The sequence below is a fragment of the Bos mutus genome, chromosome 15 (genome assembly GCF_027580195.1).
Source record: "Bos mutus isolate GX-2022 chromosome 15, NWIPB_WYAK_1.1, whole genome shotgun sequence".
NCBI classification, from domain to species: Eukaryota; Metazoa; Chordata; class Mammalia; order Artiodactyla; family Bovidae; genus Bos; species Bos mutus.
Window position 1 is genome coordinate 11,713,325 of NC_091631.1, and position 24,948 is coordinate 11,738,272.

The window sequence follows — 24,948 nt, forward strand, 5'->3', positions numbered from 1 at the left end:
ACAGCTTCCCCATTAAATGGTCAGGCTTTGATCATTACCCTTAATAGCTTTGTTCCCTCCCTTCAGGCACAGACCCCTGCAAGGCTGGTTTCAGATTGCTCCTCTTCTAGTCCCATAATTGCAATTGATAACCAACCATCATCCAGGAACTGAGGACATTCGTCAAATGTTATCATGCTTACAGTTAGGAATGGCCCCACCTCTAGCGGGGAAATAAGCCCATAAAGAGTTTTAGAATTTGGAGCCTCAGAGTTGAGTCTAGCCCAACTTATTCAATTTACACAAAGTGAGATCCAGAGAGGTTTATGAGACCTGCCCAGGGTAGTATAATTTGTTGGGCACAGAAGGAGAATTAGAACTTGGATGTCCTCTCCCTGCCTGGCTTTGCCTCCAACAGATACCCTTTCTTTGTGATTGAGTAATTGTCTCAAGGTTAGGGGTTGCGCTGGGGCTGATTTGCAAATGGGAACACAGTTGTTAATCAGTTATGCTTTTCAGAACACTGCCTCTGTTTTGGACAGCCTCCTTCTGGCTAGTCTACTGTGGAGACCCTTTCCGTTGTAATCAACCAGTACCCTCAGAGGAAGGCTGTCCAGGTACTGTATTGAATAAGCATTTCCAGCACATTGTTTACCTTAATGAGCCCAACCACTTTCTGATTGCTGAGCTCAATTAGACATGGCAGAGGTGTTAAACACCTTGCCCCAAATCACACAGCTCATAAGTATAGGAACTGGGATTGGAAGAGATCTTGGTGATTCTAGCACCTGGGTCCTTAGCCAATTGTTGTTTAGTTGCCAAGCTGTGTCTGACTCTTTTGCGATCCCATGGACTGTAGCCCGCCAGATTTCTCTGTCCATGGGATTTCCCAAGCAAGAATACTGGAGTGGGTTGCTATTTCCTCCTCCAGGGGATCTTCCTAACCCAGGGATCTAACCTGTGTCTCCTGCACTGGCAGGCAGATTCTTTACTACTGAGCCACCAGGGAAGCCCTGGGTCCTTAGCTAATATTCTATGCTAATTTGGCTTCATTATCATCTTCATCCAACAGCCCAAGGGAACTACGTGCAAGGATGATTCAAATTGTTTGCAATGAGGACCCTGTGAAATTACATTGGCTGCTTGGTAATGTCTTTCCTCTCTTTCAACCCCTCCTTATCCCTCTGGTATTTCAACCTAAGTTTGAGTCCTCCCCTCCACCCCGTCAAGTCTCTAGGGAGACACATGTGCGTGGCCCTACTAAGTCACTTCAGTCGTGTCCAACTCTTCCCAATGCTATGGACTGTAACCCGCCAGGGTCCTCTGTCCATGGGATTCTCCAGGCAAGAATACTGGAGTGGGTTGCCATGCTCGTCCCCAGGGGATCTTCCCGACCCAGGGATTGAGCCCATGACTCTTGTCTCCTGCACTGGCAGGCGGGTTCTTGACCACTAGCATCACCTGGGAAACACAGGGAGACAAACCCTTACCCTAAAATCCTCACTCCATCAGAACCAATTTTGCTCTGTTCCAAGCTATGAATCCTTGGAGCAGTTTTAGTTCGAAGTGGACATCTGTCCGTGAGGGTTGTCTGGGTCACCCTCACATCGCCTTTTCTGTGAGTTCTTCGGACCTCACCAACCCTTTGAGAAGGCAGCCACCGAGTGCGTGGGTGAAGTTGTTGAATAGAAGGCGTTCACTCCCACTGCTAAGGCGAAAAAAAGAAAGACTCTATTCTAGTCTGCTTGGGAAGATAAAAGTAAAAAAGCTTCTTTCTTTGAAGGAGGGGGAAAGACTCATTTACTTTTATTGCTGTACCCACTAAGAGTGATGTATTTCTTTTCTCTAGGAGAAAAAAGTTAAAGTCAGTTAAAAAAAATAGCAAGCAAGTCAGAGAAAGAATAGGAGATGATTAGGAGAGAAGCAAGGATTCTATAGATGGATGTTCTGAAATATGTCATTTGTTAACTGAGCTCTAAAAATGATGAGGTTGCCCTGGTATGCAATTCCCACTGCCAAGAGTGAGGTTCAAGGCTGGGGCTGGCAAGCTCAGGCTGCCTGAAGCGTGCTTTCTTCTTGTGTGCCCTTGGGGTGGGATCAGCTATGTGTGGTGTGGCTACACTTTTTCATGGCCGGAATCAAGACTCTCCTCTCTCTCTCCCTTCATCCCTTTTGTCCCTCTCCTGCACATTCATGGATCCACACATGCATTACATAAATATACCCACTATATGCCTACCCACCTTAAATCAGGCTCTGTTCCAGACATTTTCAAGAATGGCTCTAGTTTGGTGGACAAACCAAGAAATGGTCTAACTGCTTCCTAGATGACACAGGTGGTAAAGAACCCGCCTCCCAATGCAGGAGACATAAGCAACACTGGTTCAATCCCTGGGTTTGAAAGATCCCCTAGAGGAGGGCTTGGAAACCCGCTCCAGTATTCTTGCCTGGAGAATCCACATGAACAGAGGAGCCTGGCAGGCTACAGTCATGGGGTTTCAGAGTCAGACTTGACTGAAGCAATTTAGCACGCATGCACTCAGGAGTTGGAATTTGGCAATCAAGCTTCAGTGCACCGACCCGGCATCCAGTGGTATTAATTCATGCTTATCAGAATTCTGGAAGACTATTTGCAAAATTAGAATTTCTATTTTTAAAAGTTATAATAAGAATTTTAATTGTCAAACAGGGAATTTTGAATCAGCATGGAAAAATCAAAATCCACAAAGTGAGTGAGTTCGAATTTTATCACCTGCATTTCCAGCTGTATGGCTTTGGGCCGATTACTCTCTCCAAACTGCTTTCTCATTTCTAGAAAAATAGCACCTACTCTGCAGGGTTCCTCTGAAGGTTAAACCAGAGAACATCCTGGGGTCTCTAGCAGGACATCAGAGGCTCTTTCTCATGTTGTTCATTTCCTTGCACTTCCTGCAAGAAAATTTCCCATTCTGGAAACTTTTTGGAAGCAAAATTAACAACAGATTAGAAAAACAAAACAAAACAAAACAAAACAAAAACCCTAGAATCAAACAGATTTCTTGCTTTCTTAAAGGGATAAGGTAAGGGTTAGTTGCTCTGCTGCTGCTGCTGCTGCTAAGTCGCTTCAGTCGTGTCCGACTCTGTGCGACCCCATAGACGGCAGCCCACCAGGCTCCCCCATCCCTGAGATTCTCCAGGCAAGAACACTGGAGTGGGTTGCCATTTCCTTCTCCAATGCATGAAAGTGAAAAGTGAAAGGGAAGTCGCTCAGTCGTGTCCGACGCTCAGCGACCCCATGGACTGCAGCCTTCCAGGCTCCTCCATCCATGGGATTCTCCAGGTAAGAGTACTGCAGTAGGGTGCAATTGCCTTCTCCGTTAGTCGCTCAGTTTTGTCCAACTCTTTGCAATCCCATGGGCTGTATAGCCTGCCAGGCTCCTCTGTCCATGGGATTTTCCAGGCAAGAATACTGGAGTGGGTTGCCATTCCCTTCTCCCAGGGATCTTCCTGATCCAGGGCTTGAACCCCAGTCTCTTGCATTGCAGGTGGCTTCTTGACCATCTGAGGCACCAGGGAAGCCCTTAAAGGGATAGTGTATTATTGTACTCTACAAACTTAATACCTCATAAAATGACCAGTCATTTCTAAGATGTTTTCTTATCTGGTCTTTCTGGTAAAGTCTGATCACTTCTTCAAGGAAGAAAAGGAATCCTTTTAAAATAAAAGTGTATTGAATTACTTTGCAGCTCAAAACCCAACAGCTCACTTCAATCAGGGTGAAAACTTTATTCTTGAAATGGCTCTTTGCAGTGGGACCCCTCCTCCTCCATCAGCCAAAACAATAGTAATTCTTTGTTCTCAAGGCCCTGTCCCCAATCCTGTTCTTTCAGCAGAGCAGATCAGACATATTTCTGCCTTAAAACTTTTGAATTTGCCTTTCAGCTGCCTGATTATCTCCAGGATATCCACCCAGTATACTCCCTCACTTCCTTCTGGGGCGATTTCTGCAAAAACAAACCTATCCACAGTGTGGATTTCTGACATTATCACTATGTGATGGTGTCCGTTGCTAACCTTGTGCCCTGATTCCGAGGTCCCCTTTAGCTCCCTTTATTACCCTTGCACAAACCAGCATCCGTTTAGAAAGCTTGCTGAATAAGCACGCTGAAAGGATGTAAATGCATGGAGAATTATTCCATATTTCAGAAACCAGAAAGGCCTATGGACACGGGTGGGTGCCTATGCTTAATAAGAGCTGGCATAAATCTCAACCTAGAATTGGAATTTAAAACTGAACTTTATTTGAGCTTCAAAATGGACTTCCTTGAACTCCCTCAAAGGGATAAATAAATATAAAAATTGATTACATGCCATGGTGCATCTTGACGTGTGGATCAGGGGCATTTGCATTGATATTATAAGAAAGAATATTTGTGGAGGATCTGTGTATCTCAAAATAATTGTTCATCGAGTCAGGAAAGTAATTGAATCGTTGAGCTTAGATTTCCACTAATTCAAGTGTGTAATGGAATTGTTGTGGTGGATCTCTACTGAAAATAGTTGGCTATAGATTTGAGTTGGAGTCAGACTTTATTCTTCTCCCAGTAAGTAAGTAGAGAGACAGTGGTATATATGGTATGTATATGATATATGTACCGTGTGTCTCTCTCTGTGTCTGTCTATTTATGTAAATGCAGTAAAGAATCTGCCTGCCACATAGGAGATGTGGATTTGATCCCTGGATCGGGAAGATCCCCTGGAGAAGGGCATGGCAACCCACTCCAGTATTGCTTCAGTATTCTTGCCTGGAGAATCCCATGGACAGAGGAGCTTGGTGGGCTATAGTCCATGGGGTCACAAAAGAGTTGGACATGACTTAGTGACTGAACAACAGACCATTGTGCAGGGACATGTAATTATAAATTCTCAAGGCCTGCCTCATCCTCTCCTCCTTTCCTTCCTTCCTTCTCTCCCTGATCCAATTATTCATTCAAGGAGTAAATAGTATCTTACAAAAAGCCCTTCCTGACCCTCACCCTATTTCCACTGCTGCTGCTTGCCTGTTTACAACATGAACTTTACCCCAATTGTCCCATATATCCCATTTCATTGAAAATGCTGATAAAGTAATTGTATCCATTTTGTTCAATATAAGCTCTATAAGAATGATGATTATGTATATGTTGTTTACTCTTGTATTTTGAAGTAAGAGCATAGTCTATGGAATGCAATAGGTGTTTAATACTTGCTTGATGAATGTATGGATTCATCTAGCACTGAGATATGAAGCACTGTTCTAGGCCCTTTGTCTCCTAGGACCTTGCAATTTTGTTGTGGAGACAAAACATTTTCCTAGCATGTGCTATGTGCTAAGTCACTTTAGTCGTGTCTGACTCTTTGTGACCCCATGGACTGTAGCCTGCCAGATTCCCTGTCCACGGGATTCTCCAGGCAAGAATACTGGAGTGAGTTGCTATGCTCTCCTCCAGAGGAGTTTTCCGAGCCAGGGATCGAGCCTGCGTTACTTATGTCTCCTGCATTGGCAGGTAGGTACTTTACCACTAGTGCCACCTGGGAAGCCCCTCTCCTGGCATGTGTGTGTGATAGGCTCTCAGTCTTGTCTAACTCTTTGCGACCCCATAGACTGTAGCCTGCCAGACTCCTTTGTCTTTTGAATTCTCCAGGTAAGAATACTGGAGTGGGTTGCCATTTCCTTCTCCATCTCCTAGCATAGTTTAATACAATAGATTATAAGAAACAAAATGATTGCGATAATCAGTATTGTTGGAATTCAGAGATGAGCCAGCATCTGTGGCCTGTTCCCTGGGGGATGTTAGAGTAGAATTTGAATGGAAAGAAAGGGAAAATGAACAGCCAGAGTCACGTGCAGAACAGACTTGCCACAATAGTGGGTTCATTCAAAGAGTGAGTGATGAAAAAATTTTGGATTAGAGGGTAGATCTCACCCATGTAAACTTGTTAATGTGTGCTGAGCTGTGGGGCTCTCACTCCAGCAGCTACAAGGAAGCCTTGGTCATTTCTGAGCAAGAAAAGGACCTGATGACATTACCCTTTTAAGATTAATATCTGGCCAAGGAGTGCAGCATGGATTATCTGTTGGCAGGTATAGTTCAGTTTCGTGGGAACCTGTGAATTGATAGGATAGGTGAGTGACAGTCTGATTAATTATAAACATCCATCGGTCAGATAAGCAGGTGAATGAAGGGGGTTAATCTTGAGGTGAGCATAATTTACGGAGGCTCAAGTTGAAGTGTTATACTTGAGAGAATTATTAGTGCAGGAAGCTTCAGTGTATACAGCATTCATTTTTTTCAAGCATAAATAAACTTCTTCATCAATCCTATAGTTTGTATTTCTGAATGAGTGCCTGGTTCTGGGTTAGGTTAGTTATGTTTTTGCTTGTTACTTTACTTAAATTTTTGGTTGGAGTGAGGTAGGGCATGTTGTTAACCCTTTTGATATCCAAATAAGGATTGTAATTAAATTGTTATATAGAGAGTCATCAGCCCTTTTAACATGATGGTAATAGTTAATATTTACCCACTGTATGTCAGACACTCTGCTCAGAGCCCAAGTTCATTATATCAATTTTTTGAATGGATACCTCAGCAAATCTCGGGTTTACTCCATACCCGTGAGAAATGTACCTCACAATGAGAATTGTATGCTGTTTCTGAGCCTTTGTGCACACACATGCAGGGGTGAATATGGATGTCTACGTATATGTATTGTGTAAGGAAGAAATATGCAAGGCGATTAAAGGCTTGGGGTAAGTTACAGGTTGTGGTTACCACCAAGGTGTATTTTGTCTGTGGTTTATCTCAGGAAATCAAGCCATGGGCTAGCTGCATGACACGGTAGGTTTTGCTTTTGTTTTTCCTCTTCATTTCTTTGTCCAGCCTGGAACCGAGCTGAGTGGTTTTCCTTTACTGTCCAAATGGTTTGGAACCGGGTGGTCTAACTGGCTTATAAATGTAGCAGTGAATCTGTTCCCCAAGGGCTTTGTCTTCATGTCACAAGTTCCTGTGCTGTTTAGTTCATCCCCTTTTCCCTCATGTGGTATCTGTGCTAAATTTTTACTAAGCTTTCCTCGTCAAAGCCTTAGTTTACCTGCCTGTTCAGTTCTTACCTGCACTGAGTAAAAAGCTCCTAAACAGTTTAGTTTGCAATACATTCCACAGTTCTTAGTTTTAAAAAAAGAATTGCCTTCTGAGAAGCTTTGGGATTCTTTAAGCTTTATGATACCCCTGGTTCAGGTAAAGTGTCTTTGGCAGCCAGAAAATAAATTCACTTTTACATAGTACACTGTATAGATTTTTACTAAAGCATATTGAGAATTCCATTTGTGGTGATTTTCAACAAATTGCCAGAACTTATAAATGCTTCATGACTCCACATACTTCCCTCGTTCTTTGTCTCTTAGAGAAGTTCTAAGAAAGTTCACATACATAGATATTTAAATATATATTTTTATTCATATATATATATGTATATATATTTAAACCTGTTAATCGAATGCTCCTTGTCCTCTGGAACTCAAGAAACTCTTTTGACTGTTTCACTGTTCTTGAAATGTTCTGCTTATTGATATGCTTATAATAAGCTTATTGCTTATTAACATCCTTCAGACTCATTAAGTGTCCATATAGTATTATCATAAACCCACATTTAAATGTACACTGATTCACAGATTTATATAATTTTTTTTTTTTTTTAATGATGTCGACTCTTATTTTTTTTTTTTTTTTTTTATTCCTAGTTTTTTTTTTTTTTTTTTTTTTTTATGGATTTAATAAAAAGTGATTATAGGCTTTTCTATTAAATGCTAGATTCGGTGATATAGAATTCTATAATTTTTCTGTTGACCAATCATGATACAATGATATTAAGTAATAGTTACATAATCACAGTAGTAAAAGATGTTTGTCAGTTTTCACAATCAATAGCCAGACAAAAAATAAAAGGTGATTACAATTGCAAGCCATAATGGGAACATGATTAACCTAACAATATAAAATAATTACATTCAATTTGGGGGGTCAAGCAAAGTGATGTGGTCAGTGGAAGTGCATACACGCACATGTTTTCATCAGCTCAGCCAGTCTGTCTTTTGGTTGGTGCATTTAATCCATTTACACTTAAGGTACCTCAACATGTGTGATCCTATTACTGTTTCCTTAATTGTTTTTGGGTTCCTTCTCTTGTTTTCTGCCTAGAGAACTTCCTTTAGCATTTGTTATAAAGCTGGTTTGGTGGTGCTGAATTCTGACTTTTGCTTGTCTGTAAGCTTTTGATTTCTTCATCAAATCTGAAGGAGAGTCTTGCTGGGTAGAATATTCTTCATTGTAGGTTTTTCCCTTCAACACTTTAAATATGTCATGCCATTCCCTTCTGGTTTGTGGAGTTTCTGTTGAGAAATCAGCTGACAGCCTAATGGGAGTTCCCTTGTATATTATTTGCCATTTTCCCCTTGTTGCTTTTAATAGTTTATCTCTGTCTTTATTTTTATTTTATTTTTATGTTTTTTTTTTTTTTACCATGAGGTACTTTAGTTATTTTCAGTATTCATCCCACTTGCATAATATCTAAGACAGAACTATGTCATACCATATTTTTTTTTTTTTTTCTGAAAAATTTCACAATATAATGTTGATAGTTTACCATGAAGAAATTAAGAAAAGAGAATAGTTTCTAATGTTTATCCATGTATTGACTGTTCGTAGTGCTCTTTACTCCTTCCTGTATTTCCCAGTTTTGTTTTGATATTATCATCATTCATAAAGGACTTTATCATTTTTATAGCTCGTGCATGCTTCCTTAGCTTTCATTTCTCTGAAGGTGTTTTCACCCCCATTTCAAAAGATACTTTCAATGAATATCTATTACAGAATTGACAGCTTTAATTTTTCAGCACTTTATTTATTTTTTATTTTTTTGATAAATTTAATGCCTTTTATTGCCATACCTCATTTTACTGTGCTTTGCTTTAGTGAGCTTTATAGATACATGTTTTTTTTTTTTTTTCCCTTGTTAATTTTCTGTTTAGTTGATCTATCCATAAGTGTGAGTGGGGTATTAAAGTCTCCCACTATTATTGTGTTATTGTTAATTTCTCCTTTCATACTTGTTAGGATTTGTCTTACATACTGTGTGTGCTCCCATGTTGGGTGGATATATATTTATAATTGTTATATCTTCTTCTTGGATTGATCCTTTGATCATTATGTAGTGACCTTCTTTGTCTCTTTTCACAGCCTTTGTTTTAAAGTCTAATTTATCTGATCTGAGTATTGTGACTCCTGCTTTCTTTTGGTCCCAATTTGCATGGAAAATCTTTTCCAGCCCTTCACTTTCAGTCTGTATGTGTCCCCTGTTTTGAGGTGGGTCTCTTGTAGACAACATATGTAGGGGTCTTGTTTTTGTATCCATTCAGCCAGTCTTTGTCTTTTGGTTGGGGCATTCAACCCATTTACGTTTAAGGTAATTACTAATAAGTATGATCCCGTTGCCATTTACTTTATTGTTTTGGGTTCGAGTTTATACACCATTTTTGTGTTTCCTGTCTAGAGAATATCCTTTAGTATTTGTTGGAGAGCTGGTTTGGTGGTGCAGAATTCTCTCAGCTTTTGCTTGTCTGAAAAGCTTTTGATTTCTCCTTCATACTTGAATGAGATCCTTGCTGGGTACAATAATCTGGGCTGTAGGTTATTTTCTTTCATCATTTTAAGTATGTCTTGCCATTCCCTCCTGGCTTGAAGAGTTTCTATTGAAAGATCAGCTGTTATCCTTATGGGAATTCCCTTGTGTGTTATTTGTTGTTTTTCCCTTGCTGCTTTTAATATTTGTTCTTTGTGTTTGATCTTTGTTAATTTGATTAATATGTGTCTTGGGGTGTTTCTCCTTGGGTTTATCCTGTTTGGGACTCTCTGGGTTTCTTGGACTTGGGTGATTATTTCTTCCCCATTTTAGGGAAGTTTTCAACTATTATCTCCTCAAGTATTTTCTCATGGTCTTTCTTTTTGTCTTCTTCTCCTGGAACCCCTATGATTCGAATGTTGTAGCGTTTAATATTGTCCTGGAGGTCTCTGAGATTGTCCTCATTTCTTTTAATTCGTTTTTCTTTTATCCTCTCTGATTCATTTATTTCTACCATTCTATCTTCTAATTCACTAATCCTATCTTCTGCCTCTGTTATTCTACTATTTGTTGGCTCCAGAGTGTTTTTAATTTCATTTATTGCATTATTCATTATATATTGACTCTTTTTATTTCTTCTAGGTCCTTGTTAAACCTTTCTTGCATCTTCTCAATCCTTGTCTCCAGGCTATTTATCTGTGATTCCATTTTAATTTCAAGATTTTGGATCAATTTCACTATCATTATTTGGAATTCTTTATCAGGTAGATTCCTATCTCTTCCTCTTTTGTTTGGTTTGGTGGGCATTTATCCTGTTCCTTTATCTGCTGGGTATTCCTCTGTCTCTTCATCTTGTTTAAATTGCTGAGTTTGGGAGTCCTTTCTGTATTCTGGCAGTTTGTGGAGTTCTCTTTACTGTGGCGTTTCCTCGCTGTGTGTGGGTATGTAGAGGTGGCTTGTCAAGGTTTCCTGGTTAGGGAAGCTTGTGTCGGTGTTCTGTGGGTGGAGCTGTATTTCTTCTCTTTGTTCAGTCGCTATGGGGAGGGAGGGAGGGATGCTGCAAACAAATGACACTGGCGTCTTTCGCACTGCCTCAGCCACACTGGGTCTGCCCGCTCACGGCGCGTGTAGCCTCCTGCCCACACTGCTCAGGCTCTAGGTTGTTCCGCCAGGAACAATCCGAGGCTGGCCCTGGGTTGCATGCACCTCCCAGGTCCAAGCCACTCAGGTTCAGGCACTCAGGTAGTCCTCAGAGGCGCAGACTCAGTTGGGGCTGCGTTTTGTGCTCTTCCCAGGTCCGAGCAGCTCAGGTGATGAGGTGTTTGGCGAGCGCCAATGCTGCGACTTATCGCCTCCCGCCACTTGGTTATCTGGGTGTAAAAACCGCGCACCTTCTCAGGCAGATGTTGACCGTCCAGACCCCAATAAGTTTTAGTTAGCAAAGAAGCCAGTTTATAGATAATGTCTCTGGGGCTGAGATTGCCCCCTTCCGGCTCTGGCTGCCTGTCACCGGAGGGGGAAGGTTTGCAGCCGCTACCTCTGTTTAGTCCTTTGTTCCGTCTTGCGGGCTGGCGTGTGTCTTAGGTTAATGGTAGATATCCCACAGTCTGGTTTGCTAGCCCAAATTATTTCGCTCAGATAGCGCTCAGGTATTCGGGCCAGATTCTTACTCTCAGTGATGCAGCCCACGCCGCGCCTCCCTGCCCAGCCCCGCTTGCTAATGGCGGATGCAGGCGTCTGCACTGCTTCTCCGCTGGAGGAGTTACCGTAGGGCTCGCAAGAGTTTTAATTGTTTGTTTATTTTTCTCCCTGTTATGTTGTCCTCTGTGCTTCCAAAGCTCGGCACGGATTCGCAGTGAGAAGGTTTCTGGTGTTTGGAAACTTCTCTCTTTTAAAACTCCCTTCCGGGACGGAACTCCGTCCCTCCTCTTTTGTCTCTTTTATTGTCTTTAATATTTTTTCCTACCTCCTTTCGAGGAGTTGGGTTGCTTTTCTGGGTGCCTGATGTCCTCTGCCGGCATTCAAAGTTGTTTTGTGGAATTTACTCGACGTTTAAATGCTCTTTTGATGAATTTGTGGGGAGAAAGTGTTTTCCCCGTCCTACTCCTCCGCCATCTTGGCGCCTTCCCTCGACTCTTATTCTTCAGATTTATATAATTTTTATATACAGATTTGTATATTTTTATGGAATTTTAGATCAGAAAATGAAGAATAACTTTAGGGACTATGTTAACTATAAATAGCAAATAGGTTTCATCCTGAATATCAACTCAGATGGAGAAGATGCAATGATCTAAGTTGCTTTGATAAGGAGGACTTCTAACTGCATTCAGCTCACATGATCAGTTAGTGATGGATGCCTGTGATATGATTGGAGTGGGAATTCCTACAGTCATGCAAGGGATTTTATAACTGCCCCCTTTTAAAAGAAAGATAATGAGGTATAGCAAATTTATAGAACTTGGCAAAACTAATACAATTATGTAAAGTTTAAAAATAAAATAAAATTAATTAAAAAAAAAACATAAAAAAACCAGATAATCAACAAGGACCTACTATTAAAAAAATAAGAAAGAAAAAAAAAATAAAGTGAGGAATAAATTTGTGTTTTGAGTGTGGATGTGAGAAAGTGAAACATCTATTCTGAAGGTAGAATCCAGTTTAGGAAGGAGAAGACAAGTAGGAAAGCCATTCCTTGGTGAAGTCATTTAAACTCCAGTCTCTGTTCTCAATTGGTGTGTGTGCTGCTTATGGCCTTGGCATCACACTAACGTATGTTCAAATAATTCTGGCTCCCATTTCTTTGAGCCCCCTATTCCTCAGTTCTAAATATTTGGTCAATGGATGTGATATATGATATATTTTGATTGATATTTTCACCTGCTTGGCATAAAGCTAGATAAGTGGATGAGTAATATTTCATAGTAATAACAGTGGTAGCTATTGTTTTTCCTGTTGATATCAGAACTAAATGAACAAATTTTGACCAAATGGAAGACTTTGGGAATCTGCAGACATTATAAACTCCCAATGATATGTCTTCCCTTCATGGAAATGGAACAGGAGTGGCTTTTGAAAATGCTTTGGGGAAAAGGACATAAAAATGAAATGTAACCTACTACTATCATCACGTTCTTTTTCTTACTCTATGGTACCCAGATTCTCTGACTAAGGTTAGATGTAGGATGGCAACTATTAGCTTATTCAGGAATTCTTACTTTCTAGGTTACATTCCTAGGTGAAATATCTTCATGTCCTAATGACTTCATTAGAATGCACCTCCTTTTTTTCTTCTGGAATCATCACGTATTGAAATCTGTGTTCAAAGCGTATCTAAGCAAGAAGGTGACTTTTTGGGTTCATGTTCTAATTGATGATACAAACTGCTAATTAAGTGCATCTGTGTCTAATCAAAACATATCTAGAATTAAGCAGTGCAGCTGTGCACCAGGGGAGCCACAGGATAGAGCTGATTGATAACGGCATAAGGACATCATTTGTCCTTCGTCCAGTGGTTCCCAAGTCTGGCAGAACCTCAGAATCTCCTGGAGGAGCTTTTAAGAATCACTGCAGTATTCTCTCTGCTCCACTCCCCAAACTAGTACTCTAAAATTTTGATTCTTTCTACCTTCTAAAGAAATTTCTGATGATCAGCTAGGATTGGAAACCATCGGTATTGATTCTAAGTGTAGTTTGATGACCTGGAAATAAGACCTGGTTTGATCTAGAGTTCTTCATTTGCTTCTAAATTCTCTCATTTGCTTCAAAATTCCATTTTTAATTCTCCTTATTACATCTTTACTATTATCCTCTTGGGGTTTTGTAGTAGGCTGAAAACTGCAGCTGTTTTTATTTAAACAGAAAAGGCAGGAAAGCTTTTGGCTTTGTTTCAATGTTGGTGAATATGACAGTGTCACTTCCAATATTCTGTTTTTTTTTTTTTGGAAATGTCACTTATTGTCATTCTTTTCACAATCATGGAAATTTGGGACTAGATAACTAAAGGTAACTCCTCTGTGGAAAAATGGCTGCTTCTTGAAAATGATAATCCTATTAACAACATGGTACATTTTTAATAGCGCTTACATTTAAAAAGTGAACCTATATTGCACAATTTTACCCTCATGGAAAATATTTCCAGTGTTCCTCCTTAGGCCTTCCTTGTTTAGTTGCTAAATTGTGTCTGACTCTTTATGACCCCCTGGGCTGTAGCCTGCCAGGCTCCTCTGTCCATGGCATTTCCCAGGCAAGGATACTGGCGTAGGTTACCATTTCCTCTCCAGGGGATCTTCCCAACCCAGGGATAGAATCCTCTTCTACATTGCAGGCAGATTCTTTATCGTTGAGCCACCAGGGAAGCCGTAGGGTCCTTTCTACCTTTAAATATAATCCTGCTCTCAAATGCACACATATATTCAAATGACCACACAGAAGCCCTGGACAGATACAATAAAATTTAAATACAGTATTTGTTTCTCTTTTGTTTCTCTCATTTTTTTCAAGTTATGGTGTGAATATTTAGCCAACTTTTCTTCTGATTTTAGTTAACCTGCCTCCTGTCAAGTAGCTGATATGTGATACATGAAGCCCACAACTTACTGTGTTTCTCAACCATCGCGCTTCTCTTTATAGAGAGCTTTGAAGAAGGTAATATGATTCCTCTTTCTTACAGGTTCAGAAACTGAGGCCCACTGAGATAAGCAGTTTGCCCAACAGAATAGCAACTTGATATCAAGTCTTCCCAATTTCAAAACTCATGCAAGTGTATACCATCTTTTTGTCCAGTGAATTTGCATGAGGAAAGGATACTGGAATAAAATGGCATACCCTCGTAGATAAAGAATCAGGATTTTAAAACCAATTGGTCATGATTTAAGGAAAAAAAAAAAGATCAAAAATGTATTTAAAAAACCTTCCTACCAGACACTATGAAATGGAAAAGTGAGCAAGGAAGAACCGAAAAAAACAAAAAACAAAAAACCACGTCTTTTTTACTTATTGAATTGCAACAAAAAATGGAAAGAAATAAGGCCACAGGGTCAAATTCAAGTTACAGGTGGATGACCTAAATCTTAGACCCCAAGCAGATTAATATAGCCCTGGCCTAGATCCAAAAGGGAACAGCAGACAGGCTGGCTTTGTTGACACATGCTCATATTTCCCCATTACATAATAAATTTTCCTGATGCAAGAGCATTTAAGAGATTGAAAGAAAGCCTTCATGACTGTTTGTGGTAATTTAATGTTGAAATTTACTCCTTAGAGAAGTTATGAATCAATAGCATATCAAAGACTTGCACAGGTGTGCACAAAGAGAGCTTTCATGTCAAACTATTTTTGCATCCTTTTTATTTCACATCATCAAGGTCCACCTTGAAGCCTCTTTCTAGGAATCAGGACCACAATTTGTATTTAGCATCAAATGTAGATTTTCCCCCCTTATTTGTGGTTAGTGTTCCCTGTTTTGTAGGGCATGGAAAAGAACTCTTGCTGCCTTTGCACCAGTTCTGAACAGAGCAAATGCTACTATGATTTAAACCTTTTGTATTCAAATCTTTTGAAACCATAAAAGTGATAACAATAAAAATATATATGAATAGAAATGTGCACGGTGGAAGAGTTCAATAGAAGATGAAAACTCAGTACAGTAAAATGTCTTTAAGCCCATGCTAAAACATAGTTTATATTTCCTTTTTATATTTTTGGTAAAGTATAATCTCTATGGACAAACATTCTTCCTGGTTTTACTAAAAATCTCTTTACTTGATGCCAAATATATCACATTCACATGGGTTCTCTCTAGTCAAATCTATGTGTATGCTCAGTTGCTTCAGTTGTGTCTGACTCTTTACAACACTATAGACTGTAGCCCACCAGGCTCCTCTGTCCATGGGATTTCCCGGGCAAAAATACTGGGGTGGGTTGCCATACCCTCCTCCAGGGGATCTACCCAACTAAGGGAGAGAATCCATGTCTCCTGCATCTCCTGCCTTGCAGGCAGATTCTTTACCCCTGAGCCACTGGAAAAGCCTATTAGTCAAATCTATAAGGAAAAGTTATTGAAATATAAACAGAGGTATAGAATCAATCTTTTGCAAGTACCATTTAGAGTTTTAGGTCCAAAAGGAAGTCAGAATTTCAATTTGCTTTTTAGAACCAAGATGTTTACTAAATGTAAACATAAATACATTTTTAAATAAAAATGACTCAAAGCTCAATTGTAGAAACCATACCATTTGATTCTTGGTGGTAGTTCTTTACTATTTTGATAAGGACAAATTGGCTTCTTAGTGCTTCTAGCTAGACTTGTTGCTTTTCCTTCACTATTGTTCATTTTAAAAGAGTCCTCTAATTAGTTATTTTACATTGTGCCCTAAACAGTAGGTATTTAAACCTAAGCACCACATCCTAGGGTAAGATTCCTGAGAACTCCCTTCTCTCTCTCTCTCTCCACCCTTCTCCCTCCATTCTTCCCTCCATCCCCTCTCCTTCTCTCTATCTCTACAGACACACACTTTTCCCCTCCCACCCTCATGAATTTCCCTACTAAGAGCTGATTTCTGGAATGAGGCTTGGAGTGGTGCATCTGTTCCCTGCAGGGTACTGATTGGAAAACTCCTTCATCTATGAAAACCATTTGGAATCTTCTACTCAACCAAGTGATGGAAGAACTGGTTTTACACTCCAGGAGGTGGCTGAAGGCTGCAGGGAGGACAAAGCGCTCGAGGACATGATGAAATCATCTAACTTGCAAAAAGCGTCTTTACTTCTATTTCTTGTTTCTCATATGTCAAACTCCAGGAGACAGAAAAGGACAGGGAAGCTTGGCATGCTTCAGTCCATGGGGTTGCAAAGAGTCAGACACGACTTAGTGACCAAACAACAACAGACGTCACACGCATTCTCATGGACCAAATATGGCTGGGCTGCTTGATCTCCAGGGTCTTTTCCAGTGATGTCAGTATCTGTGGTGCTTGAGACTGGGTTGCTCCTTCCTTACAGAGGATCAGATGCAGCCCTGTGGGCTGAGAAGGGGAGGGGAGATGGCCTTGCCTTTGTCCCTGTCTGATACCCTGGAAGTTGAAACTGGCCTTAAGAGGACTGTCCATCCAAGCACTTACACACAGAGCTGATCCAATAGAAATGCAGGAATCTAACATTTGGAGCTGAGAACATTGATCCAACAGCTCAAAAAGAAAAGAAAAAGAACTGATTCAAATGTATTCTTTTTAATGGCTGTGTAATACTCCTTTGAAGTAATTAACCTCCAATTAAAATAAATAAATTTATATTTAAAAAAAAGAAAAGAAAAAGAAAATCTCCCCAAAGGCATTTCCCCCTGAAGTGTCCTCGTCCGCTGCAGAGCATGCCCCTGTGACTCGAGCCCTGCTAAAAGTTCAGATGTAATTTTACATTAGGCACAGAGCCAGCCGGCAAAGCCAAGAGTCAGGGTTCAGGCTTCTTAAGGTTTCCCCCACCACCTCCACTGCTGAGTGGCTGGAATTCCACCCTCCCCCACCCGCCACAGAACAGGGGAGAGATGATGTGATTTGAGCCCCAGGCAGTCACCATAGCCCCTTTGTTGGCTTCCCGACTTGGCACAGGCTTGCTCCGGCTTGACTGAAACCTGTCAGAGGTGGCCGTCCCTGAGATCCGCCTGGCACAGCCCTGCGGTGGCCTCATGCCACTCACGAGCCACTGGGAACCACCTGCACAAAATGCTTCCTGACATGGGGGCCCCAGCCACCCAGAGAGATCGAGTCAGGGTCCACTGTGGTGAGAGGATTTGCTTAAAGGAGGCAGCTAAACCCATCCATCAGTGTCCTTCCCTCACTGAGCAAAATCAGCAAAGGCGAGCTTTCAGGAAATCTACCTCTCCACGGTAGGGGGGCATTTCCAGTGCATGGACTTGAGGTGCCCTGGTGAAGGACTAGGCTGAGCCCAGCAGCCCAGGGTAGTTTTGTCAGTGGGCAGAGCCAGTGGGCGCAGCAAAGACTGCATTGTCCCTGCATTTGGAAGAGGAAAACATTAAGGTGATGGTGGCTTATAGTTCCAGCCGTCATAACCCCTGTGTGACCCTGCAGAAGGGGCATCCCAGTTTCTGAGGCTGCAAGGAGACACTGGAAGAAAAAGCTTTGTGGTTTGTTTTTCACAGACTTGGCCAATTTGTTGAGATTTGTTCTGGGAAGGAGTGGGGAGAGGGAAGGAAGGAGACCCTTGTTATGTTCTGGTCTCCATCCATCCGGTGAATCTGTGTCTTTCTTCTCCCTGACACTTTCGCCAGGAGTTAAAAAAAAAAAAAAAAAAAAATGCTTACAGACAGGAGAGTCAAGAGAAATTCCTAGACGGAACGAAACAGCATAATGCCAAACTGTAAAACAGAGTAAATCTGTCCAACGATATTCTAGACTGTATCGATGACTATTCATTCATTCATTCATTCATCCATCTCTTCAGACACCCATGAATCCATTCAACACATGGGACATCGACTATGGGCAAGAGCCTCCCTTGGTCCCCTCTGCCTCCTTCTGCTCCCAGTCAGAAGAGACAGCTTGTATAAAGGATTTTATTGACCATTAAGGAGTAACAATAAGAATGGGACACATTTAAAATCTCTGTGTTTAACATTATTCTTTCTGAAGAGCCCCTCAGTTATTTCCTTTTATAGGAGCTTCAGCTTCCTTCCTGATTCTAGGAGCCAATTTAACTTGGCCAGAAGCACATCAGCAATTCTTCCTTTGCCCTTGTAGTTAATCTTCTAAATTGGGACACTTTTGAGTGGACAACAGACCTAAGCCAGAACTGTCCAGGGCAACTGAGCCATCATATCACCCGAAGAACACATGTAGCTAAGCACCTGGCTGAGCACGTGTCCTTTGCTTCTGACTTACCTGCTTCTTCCTTCCTACTAACATGCTCTGGTTGCCATTTGGTTCCTCTCTCATTCTGAACTCTAAGCTTGGTCTTCTGTCAATGATTTCTATCACTGGCTTCTTCAGAACTGCCAGCACTCAACTCTTGACCCCTTCTCAATAACTTTAGTTTGCATGCTGATACCCAATTCCATCCATGTGTAGAGTGATTTCCAACCCCAACCATATCCATAAGGTCTAACATCTAGCCCCAGACTAGATGTGAGATGGAAGGGTAGATATTGAGAATTGAGAAGGAATACAATTGGCCTCTGCTGAGATTCACACTTCTGAAATGCAAGCATTCCAATCAATGTTTCCATTTTCCAAACATTCCAATTTTTTTTTCTCTCTTTATCTCCCAACCTTTCAGTGAACAACAACCGGAAAAAAAAAAAAAAAAGCTGCACAAGTTTCTGATTGGTTTTATAATTAGATCATTATCCTAGCTTGATCACATTGTGGAAGCCAATTTCCAGGCCATAAACTGCAATGTAGAGCTGAAGGTCTTAAAAAACACACCTGAACAGTGGTGAGCCTCTCAGTAATCCACTCCACTCTCCTACCCCCTGGGTGGCAGGTGGCACGAGGCGACTGATTATTACAGGAAGAACATTTCAATCTGCAAGCTCAGCTGTTGGGTACATTTCTGGCACTGTGAGCAAAGAAAGCAAAGCATTGAATGTCTTTTTTTTTTTTTGCCCCAAACAGGAACTCCATGGTAATTTCATTATTGATAAGTACAAAGGAAAAAAGGCACTCAAATGCAAAAATTAATGTCCAATTTGCCTTTTAATGGCCTGAAGCAAATCTGATGGCTTTTGAAATCCAGTGAAATGATGGTTTTAAAAGAGAGAGAGAAAAAAAGAAATGCCTCGATTAAATTCCTTCTGGCCTTACCCCAGTTTGTGCATCCCTGAGTTTCCCTGATTATTTCCACATATGCAGAGTGCTCTTTAAAAATAAAATAATATTTTAATATAGTTTTTCTTCTTGTTAGAAAGCTAATCTTATTACTAGGGAACAGCATGTCATGGTTAAAAGTTCTGTGAGCACACCACCTGGGTATGCTGAGGTATCTTCTCCCTTTGCAAGGGTCATAATTCTGTGCCTCATTTTGCTCATCTGTAAAATAGGAGTAATAACAGCACTTACCTTGTAACATTGTTGCATGGATTAAATGAGTTAATACATGCAAGATTCTTAGAATAGTGCATGGTGAATATTCAATAAATGTTAGCTACAAAGAAAATTAAGAACACTTTTAAAGTACAGAGACAGATTGAAAGAAACACATGAACACAAAAATCACTTATCCCTCCAGGCACACTTACAATTTGAGATGTGTTCATTTTGGTTATCATGTGTTTGTATATCTGTGTCATACTGTAAACAGGGCTGTGTATCTTTTTATTTTTAACTAAACATTGTCATTAAGCATTTTGCAGGCAATTAGCATTATTTTCATAATTTGGGGGCTGTATAAAATTACAAAATAAGAATATTAAAAGTGATTTATTCTGTGGCATTTAGTTTGTATAATTATTTTAACTATAAGCCTTACATTGAGAGGCTAAAGTGAGGCAGAAATTCAAGAGTTGCTTTTCTGTAACTTATATATACCCTGAAGAACCGGAGATGATTTTTTTTTCCCTTTTCTTTTGGATCCTTTGTTTCCTGCAGTGCTGACGGCAGGGTAGTGTGTGAGATTTATACCTAGGAGTTTAGACCAGGTTGGATGGGACCATGGGGTTAGAGAGGGACCTAGTTTGGGGAGATAGACATAATAATGTCTATCTCACAACAGAGTTATGAGGATTAAATTAAATGAGCCTGGCATGTAATGTGCTTAGCATAAGTGTTTAATAAATTATAATTAGTATTGTTATTATTAATAATTTTTACTTAGTGCTCGAGAGAGTATATTTTAAGTACCTCCCAATTAATAGGCAGAAACAGATGTAAATATTTGGGTTTGCTTCCTTCTGACTCAGTTAGCCCTTCTAATAAGAGAGAGAAGATATACTAGGGGATGAAAAATCCTCGCATTAGTGAATATTCAGTCACTTGTGTTTCTTGTCCACCACTCAGAGATATCCGAGAGGAAGGAATTGGCCTCAGGGGACCATCCAAAGGAGGAAGAAGACTCTGAATCCTGGGCCAGGCTAGGCTTGGGTACCAGCTCTGGGTGACCTCTGACTGTGATGGGGCTAAGCTCCATTTCTCTTCCTCTTCTTTCTTATTGTTCATTTAAGTGCTTCTGTGTCTTTCTCATCGTACTCCCTATTAAGCTCTCTCCTAATGGTTGGCTAAGAATGGACCAGAAATGGATTTACTAGCTATTCAATTACCCACATTATCTTGCTCTGTGGCCATCAAACGAAGCTGAACTAGCCTGGCTCTCAGATGGTCTGCAGCAAGATAACGAGTCCTGTTTCACCTGACTCTTTGTGACATCTAAGTTTGTCATCTACATGGAAAGTTCATCACAAAGCATGCTGCCTCTATTACACATGAACCCCACACTGATCTATTTTCCTGTATTGTAACTAACCCTGTAAACCTGAGGAGCAGAGGTGAGCCCAAGAGAATAATTTTCAGTATGCCTTACCATCAAGTGAAGTGTAGAGTTTTAACCTCAAACTCACTGGAGGGAGATGAGGAAAAAAAATCATAATGACTGTTTTTCTCATTTCTCTCCCCTACCTCTTCTTATTCTCAATAAATATTATATGGTGTATTATGTCTCAAATAGGGAAAAGGAGGGAGGGACAAAGCACATTTTTTTCTATTATATCCTGGAGAGAAAGAATGATGATAGTGAGATGACAATGAGCCATCTTAGTTTGAGGCACAGAGAACATAGTTTTCAGGCTTAGCATCACTACAAAGAATCTCCAAAAATATTCAAAAGGTGTTATTATCCAGATTGATATGATGGGTACTATTGTTTCAGGATATAAGTAGAGACATAACTACTTGGTCAAATATGTTTGGTACTTGTGATATGTCATGTAGACCCAATGTGGGAATTGTTTAATGTCCATTTTTAGTCGGGATTTTGTTTATTTGGCTGTACTATGTATCTTGTGGGATCTTAGTTATTCTACAAGGAATTGAACCAGTGCCTTGGCAGTGAAAGCACTGAGTCCTAACTACTGAGCAGCCAGGAAATTCCCAAAGGGGGAATATTAATTCAACACATTAATGGCCCTGGGGAAGAAATCCTGCAGTAATGAAAACAGGCTGAACTTTCTTTACTTACACAAGCAAAGTTTATTTCCCTCTCTGTCTCCCTCTCTCCTTCCTTTATTCCTTTATTCATTCCACCTTATTTTCTTTCTTCCTTCTTTCCCTTCCTCCTCCCTCCCTTCCTTCTCCCTTCCTTCCTGACTTTCTAGCAAACTTATTTCCCTGTCATCAGTTCAGTTCAGTCGCTCAGTCGTGTTCAACCCTTTGTGACCCCATGAACTGCAGCACACCAGGCTTCCCTGTCTATCACCAACTCCCTGAGCTTACTCAAACTCATGCCCATAGAATCGGTGATGCCATTCAACCATCTCATCCTCTGCCATCCCCTTCTCCTCCTGCCTTCAATCTTTCCCACCCAGTATCAGGGTCTTTTCCAGTGAGTCATCTCTTTGCATCAGGTGGCCAAAGTATTGGAGTTTCAGCTTCAGCATCAGTCCTTCCAATGAATGTTCAGGACTGATTTCCATACAAAACAGCAAATTAGGGACCCTTGCTGTAAGCCTTCTTGCTATTTCCCAGTATTAATCATCAATCCTGGGCCCTGGCAGCCTAATGCTTTGCTATTTATCTTGTGGTTGTTTACTTACACATGCATCTCCTCCTGAAGATCTGTTGTTAGACATATCATGGAAGACAGAGATGTGAATCAGAAAGAAACATACCATGGAGGAGCATATAGTCTAAGGAAAGATGATAAGACATGTACACAATTCAGAGAAAAAAAAAGAAAAGAAAAAATCTCATTTCAGAATTGTAGTTAAAGGGCTACAGATATTCAGGAAAAGAAGATATATACCTCTTTCCTTTTTTTCTCTCAGTGACTACTAAGAAATTACCAAGAAACATAATATAATTATATTTTGCAGTATGGGAAAGACTGGAATCATTAAAGAACCTGTGCTATTTGTTCAGAATAAATAGAGCACTGTGTAAAGTGGCCACTAGACCAGGAGGAAGTTCCCTTTGACAGAGTTTCTATTGAATAGCAGAAGGGTCATGACCTTTCCCTCCCGCTTTGCCTTTTGCCTCCCTGCCTCCCTCCATACATCCATCCACCCTTCTGACTCTTCTCAACTTTGGGCTGTTCTAACACTTCATTGCCTTTTTTCTCCCTTTCCTTTTCTGTCTTTTTTCTTTTTCATCATGTTCCTTTTCACACTTACTATGTGTGAAATCTATCATCGTACTATGGTAAATATATCATCTTATTTACTCTTCAGACTAACACTGTGAAGTCGTTCCTCTAATTATATGTTTTTTAAAAGGAGGGAAGTTTGGGGGAAGCCAGTGCCAGGCCCAAGACTACATAAGGAGGAGTGGCAGAAGCTTCTCAACCCTAAGTGTATCTGACTGAAGTGTGTGCTAAGCACACAACCCTTCTTCGTACCTCAGGTAGCATCCTTGGATTTTCAGCACTGCTGGGGGTCACAGTCAGAGGCAATATGCCACCTGTCTCTGACCTGAATCCACTTTTGGCTGCTGATGCTGTCAAATTAAAAATTATGGAGCCTTTATGAAAAATGCAAAGCAAAAAAGGCAGAATGCCATTTCCACTGAAAGGCAAACTCTAGTTTATGTACTTATATGCTCTAACAAATACGTGCACACAAGCGACTACTCGACAGTCATGACATTCAGCAACAGAAACCAGCACTTTTGCCTTAGCAGAAGTATAGTGACAGACACAAAAGGAAGACCTGCTCTTAGTAAGAGTCAAGCAGAGGAAATCAACAGATGAATGCGATAAAATTGGAGGCTCGCCATATTCTGAAAGGAAATAATCCCCAGAAATGTGTTCTTTATGTATTCCCTTAATCCTGCTGACTTGGTGCATGTTGCATAGACTAGACTTCTGGATATGCTGCAAGGATAATCCCTATCCAACATATGCTCCCTCTGACTTTAGGGTCTCCAGGTTGAAAGGTTGGGGTATGAGGGGATTTTTAAAAGATGCATTTCCACTCTAAGTTAACAGTGGAAATTGCCGAGCAAACTATCATATTAGGTTATTCAATGTCATATTTTTAATAAAAAATGTCTTTCAATTTTCCTATATGTATGTGCATAGGTGACTAGGTTTGTATTATAATGCATGATTTTTAGCTTTTTAATCTTTAAGAACTAAAACCTTGGCTGATTTGATAATTATATTATTTGGATCATAAATACAAAGTCAAATTTTAGCAATCAAATTTTAGAAATAAAATTCATTCTTACTTTAATTACTGCTCCAATTTTTTTTTTTTTAAGATATTAGGTAATTGAAAATGGTTTCTGTGTAATTATCTACTTAATTAGTTACAGTTCATTTTCAAGGCATCATTCTTGTTGAAAATGTGCCAAATAACAGTTGACTGAGAGACTGTGATATATCTATTATCTTTCTATCTACCTATCTATCAGCTATCTATTATGTTTATGCAAATACACACACACACACAGACACACACACAAGACAGGGGTTATCAACATTATTAAGCCAAAAAGATCAAAGTAGACTTTCCTATCTTTCGTTATAACATCTTGAACTTCAAATTCTGAGGCTTTATATTCTGGTTTTATCTGGTGAGACCTCAGAGTTCTGTCTTCTCTCTGCTGCTGGTGTACTGTATTCATTCAGTGGTCATGTAACTGACATCTTCAGGGCATCTGCTGTGTGCACAGGTCTGGATCTTCATGCCTGTGGCCCTGCCCTTAAAGAGCACTTAGTCTCCTGGGAGAAGCAGACAACATAAGCAGCTGATCATAGTACAGTGTGATAAGAGACTCATATTATTTGAATACTTTTTCCAGGTCAGCTACTTTGTTAGGAACTTTACAAGTGTTCTTTCATATAACGGTCACTATGGCTGTAAGTGGTGAATACTATTTTTACTTTATTGATGTGAAAACTAAATTCCAAAGAGTTTATGTGAATTATGGAGTCCTCAACATGAAACTCAACAGCTGGCACAATCAAATTAGCAAAATTCACATAAGGCTTAAGAAAGGGATGGCTTTTCAAAGCTGTCAGTGGTTTGTTGAACCACAAGGGTTGTGGAGGAAGTCACCTTAGGATGGTAGAAGAGCTCTAGTAGGGAGAGGTTACTGGCAACCAGAAGGAGAGAGCTTTGCAGAGAAGATCGCTTTAAGACCAATGACCTTTGTAGACAGTCACAGAGAACCC

General features: G+C 40.4%; 1 protein-coding gene across 4 annotated transcripts in view; it reads left to right on the plus strand.

Moving 5' to 3' along the window:
- The window catches only part of LRRC4C (leucine rich repeat containing 4C), a 198,007-nt gene that overhangs the window by 109,493 nt on the left and 63,566 nt on the right, over window positions 1–24,948 (plus strand). Inside the window, exon 1 of one of the 4 annotated variants that reach the window (XM_070383536.1) lies at window positions 14,194–14,262. The exons of the other annotated variants lie outside the window; for them this stretch is intronic. The gene's annotated coding sequence lies outside the window, so the exon portion shown is untranslated. Of the gene's footprint in view, window positions 1–14,193; window positions 14,263–24,948 lie in introns of those variants that run through there. 4 annotated transcript variants of the gene reach the window in all.